Source organism: Anolis sagrei, chromosome 3 (genome assembly GCF_037176765.1).
Source record: "Anolis sagrei isolate rAnoSag1 chromosome 3, rAnoSag1.mat, whole genome shotgun sequence".
In the NCBI taxonomy this organism is placed as follows: Eukaryota; Metazoa; Chordata; class Lepidosauria; order Squamata; family Dactyloidae; genus Anolis; species Anolis sagrei.
The window spans coordinates 187708726-187717221 of NC_090023.1; the positions used below are offsets into that span (position 1 = coordinate 187708726).

The following is an 8496-nucleotide window of genomic DNA, read 5'->3' on the forward strand; positions in this document are numbered from 1 at the left end:
AGAGTGAAGATGAGTGGGAGAGGCCAGTTTTATCACTTTAGGTTAATCACCAGCTGCAGCTGTAGTAAATCTTGCCAACCAAAAGGCTGACAGTTCGAAGCTGGGTCAGGGTGAGCTCCTGACCTTCAGCCCAGCTCCCCACCCATCTTGTGGAGTACATGAGTAGATGAATAGGAACCACTTTAAGCAAGAGGTATTTTAGACATGGTGCTTCAGAGGAACGTTTACGAAAAAAGAAAGGTCTCTGGCAAGGAGATGTAGCGACAGCAACCCATGTGGCCAGAACCGAGCATAGCCTCCAAAAGATGCCAAATGAGAGACAGGGCCTTCTCGGTGGTGGCCCCATGGCTATGGATATTAGATATTAGATCCTTTTAACATTCTGGAAAAAAGTCAAGTTGTGGCTTTTTGAACAAGCGTTTGCAAATGCAGAGTAACTGACATAGGAAAATGGAATGACTAGACAATGAATCCAGACAACGTTTTTAATAAGGAGACAATATGAATTTATATTTTATTCATTTGTTTAGTTTTTATTATATATTATGTTTTTAATTGTATTTATGTCATTGTAAGCATTGAAGTTTGCCCTGTTAATCACCTTGAGTTGCCTATGGGCTGAGAAAGGCAGTATACAAATACAGCAAATAAATAAATAAATAAATAAATAAATAAATAAATAAATAAATAAATAAATTTCATAGCTTAAATATACCTCTATCTATTGTCTATCTTGTAATTATATAATTTGTATTTGTATAATTTAATTTGTATAATTTAAACATTGAATATTTGCCGTATATGTGTTCTGTGATCTGCCCTGAGTCCCCTTTGGGGTAAGAAGGGTGGAATATAAGTACTGTAAATAAATAAATAAATACATAAATAAATGATCCTTCCTCTTGACATCACTTCATTGTTGGCATACTGGCAGAAAAGTGGAATGGCCTCATCACAACAATTAAGTGATGGGAATGTGGCATGATCTGTTGTTATTGATTGCTTTTCCCATCAATAGTAGAGTATGGGTTTATTATGGAGTGGTGTCAGATTGGCAACAGGGTGTGCACAATATTGTGCAATAGGGACTGTCATGCTTAATGCCTCTTTCCTGCAGTGAAGTTCTGGATAGTAGTCGTAGTAGTCGTAGTAGTAGTAATAGTAATAATAAATATGAAATATGGACTATGAATTTTGGATCACGACTCTAGTTATGAGATGCATTTGGTTGTTGCTGTTGTGTAATATTGTGTACTGTGCTCTTTTGTTTTGAATTGTAGATTGTTGACTGTTTTTATCCTGTTGTAAACCGCGTTGAGTCGCCTGTTAGGCTGAGAAACGGCGGTATACAAATAAAGTAAGTAAGTAAATAAATAATAATAATAATAATTATTATTTTTATACTCCGCCTCCACCTCCCCGAAGGGACTCGGGGCGGCTTACATGGGGCCAAGCCCAGTAACACAGAGTTAAAAACATAGCATATAAAATATATCAATAATATAAAAACAACATAAAAACAATATACCAACAATAAAACAACCATCATGAACAACAACCAAGAGCATACTTCAAGTCTTATTGTGGAAGGCGGGCTGGAGTGCAAACAGGTTAGAAAAAAGGCTAATCAGTAAGGTAATAGATCGTGTTGCAATATAAGGATATAGCAGATTATAACAGTGACATTATGACTTTAAAAAGTGCAGCAGCAAAGTGCAGGGACATATTCTATTTAGGCCATGGATTAGAGCCATCAGACAAAGGAATTATTTAATCAAATGCATGATGGAACAATCACGTCTTTAATTCCTTATGAAACATGGATAGGGAGGGTGCCAGCTTGATCTCCCTGAGGAGGGAGTTCCAGAGCTTAGGTGCCACCACCGAGAAGGCTCGCTCTCTCATCCTCACCAACCGCACCTGAGACGGGGGTGGGAGTGAGAGAAGAGCCTCCCTGGAAGATCTTAGAGATCATGTGGGTTCGTAGAGAAAGATGTGGTCATGCAGATAGGCAGGTCTTGAACTGTTTAGTTCTATTCAAGGTGAAGATGTAGAAAACACAAAAATGCTGTAACATTACTTTCTAATTTTGACTTGTTTACTCTGTTGTTTCATGCATTTCCCAGCAAGGATGCTAAACTCTAAAATTGCAACAGCACAACAACAGAGAGGAAGCAGGCAGGGACATCTAATTACCCCTCAACAAAAGTTTGCCCCAGACGCAGTCAGGCCATTGTATGCTAATCAAGGTGGTCAGTTGAAACATTCACACCTAGGTCCAGCAGAGAAGAGCCCTTTGTCTCACCCTGGTCACCCCACAGATATATAAACCTTTTTGTCTAGTTCCAACAGACCTCACTACCTCTGAGGATGCCATACAGCCCGAAAAAACCTACAACAAACCAGGATGCGAAACATTTGACACTCCAGATGTTTGACCTACAGCTCTCATTCCCACAGTATCTCTACCCAACATGGTCAAGGGTAAGAAATTGTGGAAGCAGAATAATATAATAATAATAAACTTTATTTATACCCCACCATCATCTCCTCAATGGGGACTCGGAGTGGCTTACATGAGGCCAAGCCCAAACAACAAATTACAATAAAATAAAACTGAAAACGCAAACAATAAACAACAACAACATAATTACATAGAACATGTGAAAACATAGCAGTATAACATTACAATAGGCTCACAATGACAATGGGCGGGCTACATCCAAAAGATTGGAAAGGCAGAAAGAACCCGAGCTTTCTTTTGCCTTATCCTGCTACTATCCCAGTCTCTGTACTTTCTAAATAATTACTTAAATGACAAGGTGTTATTTTCCCCTCTAATACATAAATCATATATTTACTTACTTAAACCAAACCTCTTCTATTCTTGAATTCATTTTAGCTAATTAATTTGCATCTGTCTTTATTAAATATAGCATGTTTTCCACAACCAGCGATACATAATGGACTGTAATTTGTCACTGCTTGACTCCTCGAACAATCCAAAGAAGAAAAGCTTGAAAATAATAAGAGAGAGGAAATGTTGTACAAAATCAGTCATAACATTGTTTGACTGTGCACACTAAGGAGTGTAGCAATGATGTGGATTTATCTAGGACATGTGTTTGTATTCGTTAACTAGCAAAGCAGTCTCTTGGCCTTCAGCTGTATGTATTAGAGAAAGGTTTAGAGTTGAGAGTGAGTGAATCATGCACAGTGGGCTAAATTCTGAAGTTATTCTGAAAGTTAAATGATGACTACAGAAGTTATTTATTCATTTTTATAGTTCCACGATGTCTTTCTTGTCAGCAGCTGAAGGCCCATGTGGCCCTCCCACTTCATTTCATGTATCAGGAGGAGAGGAGGTGGCTGATGCAAGTACAACAAGCCATTTTAATGGTTGAGGCAAGGAAACTCGAATTGATTTCTGGCTTTCCTTATGTTGCCTGAATACTTCTGGTGAGCATTGTGGACTTTATTGAGTTAAATTAGCTTTGCCCCAGTTAAAACAAAGTAGTATCCTTCAGCTTTGGGACCTTCTGGACAGCTAGATCAGGTCTGATTTGGCCAGTTGAGTATTCAGGTGTGAAACTGCTGCCCTCACCTTTTTCAATGCACTGAGCATTACTGGGGGAAAAAAAAGGGATGGATTGTGCCCATGTCACAAAGGTCTCACAATCTAGTATTAGATTACTGCAACACACTCTACGTGGGGTTGCCTTTGAAGACTGTTCGAAAACTCCAACTAGTCCAGCGAGAGACAGCCAGACTGCTCACCAGAGCGTCACAGAGGGAGCATACCACCCCCCTGCTGTATCAGCTCCACTGGCTGCCGATCCAGTTCTGAGCACAATTCAAAGTGCTGGTTTTGACCTACAAAACCCTATACGGCTACGGCCCAGTGTATCTGTCCGAACGGATCTCCCTCTACGTCCCACCCTGGAGTCTAAGATCTTCAGGGGAAGCCCTGCTCTCGACCCCGCCTCTATCTCAAGTGAGGTTGGCGGGGATGAGGAGCAGGGCCTTCTTGGTGGTGCCCCCCCGCCTGTGGAACTCGCTCCCTGGGGAAATCAGATCAGCGACATCACTCCTTTCCTTCAGGAGAAAACTGAAAACTTGGATTTGGGACCAGGCATTCGGATAATCGGGCAGATAGAGAAAGGAATTGGACAATGACCAGGAAATGACTAATGGAATGGAATTTGGAACTCTGAAAGACGAACGCTGACCATGTGAATAGTTTTATAGGATGCGTTGTATATCGATGTTTTGATTGTTTTTAATTGTGTTAATTGTTAACTATGGTTTTTTGTACATTGTGTGTAAATTGTATAGGCATCGAATTCTGCCTTTTTTGTAAGCCGCCCTGAGTGTCCGCCCCCCCCCCCCGGGGGAGTTGATAAGGGCGGGGTAAAAGTACCCGAAATAAATAAATAATAAATAGTATGAAACAGGGACAGGGAAGAAAATGCCACTTGGGTTCAGAGATACTTAATTTATTTACTTATTTGTTTACGGCATTTGTAGCCCACCTTTCTCAGTCTTGCAGCAACTCAAGGCGGCTCACAGAAATAGCAATTTTAGTGCAATCTATATAAATAAAAATGTAATGTTCGTTTGTGGGATTAACAGAACTCAAAAACCAGTGGGCCAATTGACACCAAATTTGGACACATACACCTAACAACCCAATGTATGTCCTTCATTCAAAATGTTTTGATTTTGTCATTTGGGAGTTGTAGTTTCTGGGATTTATAGTTCACCTACAATCAAAGAGCATTCTGAACTCCACCAATGATGGAATTGAACCAATCTTGGGAAAATACTAGAAGGTTTTGGTGGGCATTGACCTTGAGTTTGAGAGTTGTAGTTCACCTACATCCAGAGAGCACTGTGGACTCAAACAATGATGGATCTAGAACAAACTTGGCACAAATATTCCATATGCCCAAATATGAATACAGATGGAGTTTGGGGGAAACAGACCTTGACATTTGGGAGCTGTAATTACTGGGATTTATAGTTCACCTACAATCAAAGAGCATTCTGAATACAACAAATTACAGAATTGGGGCAAATTTCCCACACAGAACCCCCACCACCAACAGAAAACCAGTCCAACTCCCTTCACCCAGGGGAAGAAAATGTAATGAGAGCCCTCCTGACAAAGAGCCATCCAGCCATAGATATAGATAGATATGATTCTCTCTCACACACAGATATAGTATCATAGATTTGAAAGGGACCCCTAAAGAAGGACTATGATATGTTGCATGTTCCAGAGTAGGCAAACCAAACACTCTCGACATCAACACTGACAAAGAAACAAGAAATACTGCATACCCACAAGCATAAAGAAATTACTTATATTAGAAACCAACACTTTCTCATTACTTTATTTTCCAGATCACCAGATTGGGCCACAGCAATGCATGGCAGGGGACGGCTAGTCTATATAAATAAAAATGTAATGTTGGTTTGTGGGATTGACATAACTCAAAAACCACTGGACGAAATGACACCAAATTTGGACACAATACACCTATCAGGCCAACGAGTGACCATCATTCATAAAAAACTGAAAAACACAATGGAAGAGACTTAATAAGCCCAAAAAATAAATAAAAAATACATTACAATGCATGCACAAAACAATATATATACACATATACACAAATATATACACATACATATATACATATATACACACACAAAACACATATACACAGACAGGGCCACAGCATCGCATGACAGGGGACGGCTAGTCTATATACATAAAAATGTAATGTTCGTTTGTGGGATTAACTTAACTAAAAAACCATTGGACGAATTGACACCAAATTTGGACACAATGCACCTATCAGGCCAACGAGTGACTATCACTCATAAAAACACTGAAAAACACAGTGGAAGGGACTTAAAAAGCCAAAAAAGCAAAAAGATGCTACAGTGCATGTGCAAAAACGACTCATCCGGCAAACAAAACACACACTAGCATATTCACACCCTCTTCCAGACTACAGCTCCCAGCATCCCCTTGACAGACCCTATAGAAGAGGAGGATGATCCAAATGTACTGCTTCCAAGCTGCAAGCTTTCTTCTCCTTGAATTTCTTTGAGAGCATCCCAAATCCCTGCATATTTCCAGTTTCCTATTCCTGGACTGCAACTCCCAGCAATCTTCCAGATAGATAGATTAGATATACAGATAGATCAGGAGGACTGCTGGGAGTTGCAGTCCAAGAATAGGTAGAGAAGGAAGAAAGGGGAGAAAGAGGATGGGAAGGAAGGACAGAGAGAAGGAAAGAAAAAAAAGGGAAGGAAGGAAAGAGGGACGGAGGAAAGAGAGAAAGAAAGAAGAGAAAGAGGGAGGGAGGGTTGGCCATAGCAATGCGTGACGGGTACAGCAAGTACATTCATAAAAATACAGTTAAAAACATTTGACTCAATATTAAAAAGCATATATAAACCATTTAAAAACATATAATCACCTATGTTATCCTGTTTAAATCATTATCCAGCAGCATCATCCAGCTATTCCATGTTCATTCTTCCTATTTCATAATTACCTATTCTGCAGCACTTCCAAATGCTTGTTCAAAAAGCCAAGTTTTTACTCTTTTTCGGAAGGACAGAAGGGAGGGGGCCAATCTAATATCCCTAGGGAGGGAGTTCCATAGCCATGGGGCCATCACTGAGAAGGCCCTGTCTCTCGTCCCCGCCAGGCACACTTTCGAGGAAGGTGAGATCAAGAGCAGGGCCTCCCCAGCCGATTTTAAATTCCAAGATGGTTCATAAGGAGAGATACGTTCTGACAGGTAAGTCAATACTGGGTAGTTTTCATATCCCTACTCAAAGAAGCGAATTGTGTTTTCAGATCAGGTTAGCATTGAAATCTGAGGGACAATTGTAGAGGATGACTGGATAGGCCTCTCCAAGGTGCCTCTTTTCACGATATTTTCACATACTGTGGTAATATCTATAACTATCTTGATGTATTCAGGACATATTTTCCCACTTGCCAAGGCACCTGTGTCTTTAATAGCTGCATAACAGGGGAAAACACTTTTTCTAGCGAAAGGATAAAATGAACAGGAGGGGAAAAAATCACCTGCTAAATTTCCTCCTCTTCTGCACTTTTCAGAGTTACTGGCGTCTTGCCAAAAGATGTTGGCAACCCTAAAGGAGAGCCTTCATTTCTACTGATAAAATACTCAGCACGAACCCTGAAATGGTTCTTTTGTATAAGCATTCGTTTGAAAATTGCCACCTTGTTTCTACATTGAGATTACCCAAAGGGGCAAAATGTGTTTAGACCTTTCGGATGATGCTGGGCTGCAATTCTGATGAGCCCTAGATAGCACATTCGATGATGAAGGATGATGGGTCTGTCAATCCAACAATATTTGAATCATAGAGTTGCATTTAACATTTTTAAATTTTTTAAAAAGGAGCAGGCATTTTCAAAATTCAGTCTTTGGTCAGTGAACCAAAGTGGAAGATCTCCATAAGAAGGTGTTCGTGTTCCTTGTCAAATCAGACTCGGCTGCTGTGGTCCTGAAGGCCATGATCCTGCGACCACTTACCAGCTTCACCGTCTGCCTGTGGCACTACACTCTCCTGACACGGGAAGTCACCTTCTTCTCTTACGCAACTCACAGCACCGACAATGATATCATCCTCTTCAAGCCCAAGCCCAACCAATACAGGATGTATGTTATCAACACATTCATCACGTCCAGCCTTCCCGAGGAGCACCTCTACGCCAACTGGGAGTTGGCCACGGGGTTGGTGTCCCTGTGGGTGGATGGGAAGCCACTGCCCCGACTGGGCCTCCAAAAGGGTTACTTGATAAGCAATGATTCATCCATTGTCCTGGGGCAAGATCAGGATTCTTTTGGTGACGGTTATGAAGCCAGTGAGTCATTTGTCAGGGAGATGACGGATGTGTACATGTGGGATAGGTTCTCACACCAGACAAAGTGTGCCTAGCCTTCAGCAGCTGCAATCTCTCTGACTATCTGATTAACTGGAGAGCATTATGCAATGAAATCCAGGAATATGTAGTTGTTCAGCCTTACCTTGCTTCTTGCCCACACTGAGGAATGCTGTGATAATTCCATATGTGCATCTTCTGCACCGATAAAGAAAGATCACACCTGGCAAAAAAAATGAACAAACAGAATTGCAAAGAAACACAAGGACCATCTCGTCCAACCCTGTCATACAGGAATATTTTATTTTTTATTTTATTTAAAACTTTTATATCCCGATCTTCTCTGTAGAGACCGTCTGACAGCAAAAATTCGATTTTATTTATTTATTTATCATGTCAGGAGCAACCAGACATTTGTATTACATTTTTAACATTTTTATTTTATTTATTTCGAATATTTCTACCCCGCTCTTCTCAACCCCCGAAGGGGGACTCAGGGCGGCTTACAAAAGGCACAATTCGATGCCAGCAATACACATAGTAAGATAAAATACATAGCA

General features: G+C 40.6%; 1 pseudogene; it reads left to right on the plus strand.

Moving 5' to 3' along the window:
* The first annotated feature begins 6787 nt into the window (after window positions 1–6787).
* Window positions 6788–8102, plus strand: LOC132770155 (serum amyloid P-component-like; annotated as a pseudogene).
* The last annotated feature ends 394 nt before the right edge of the window (window positions 8103–8496 follow it).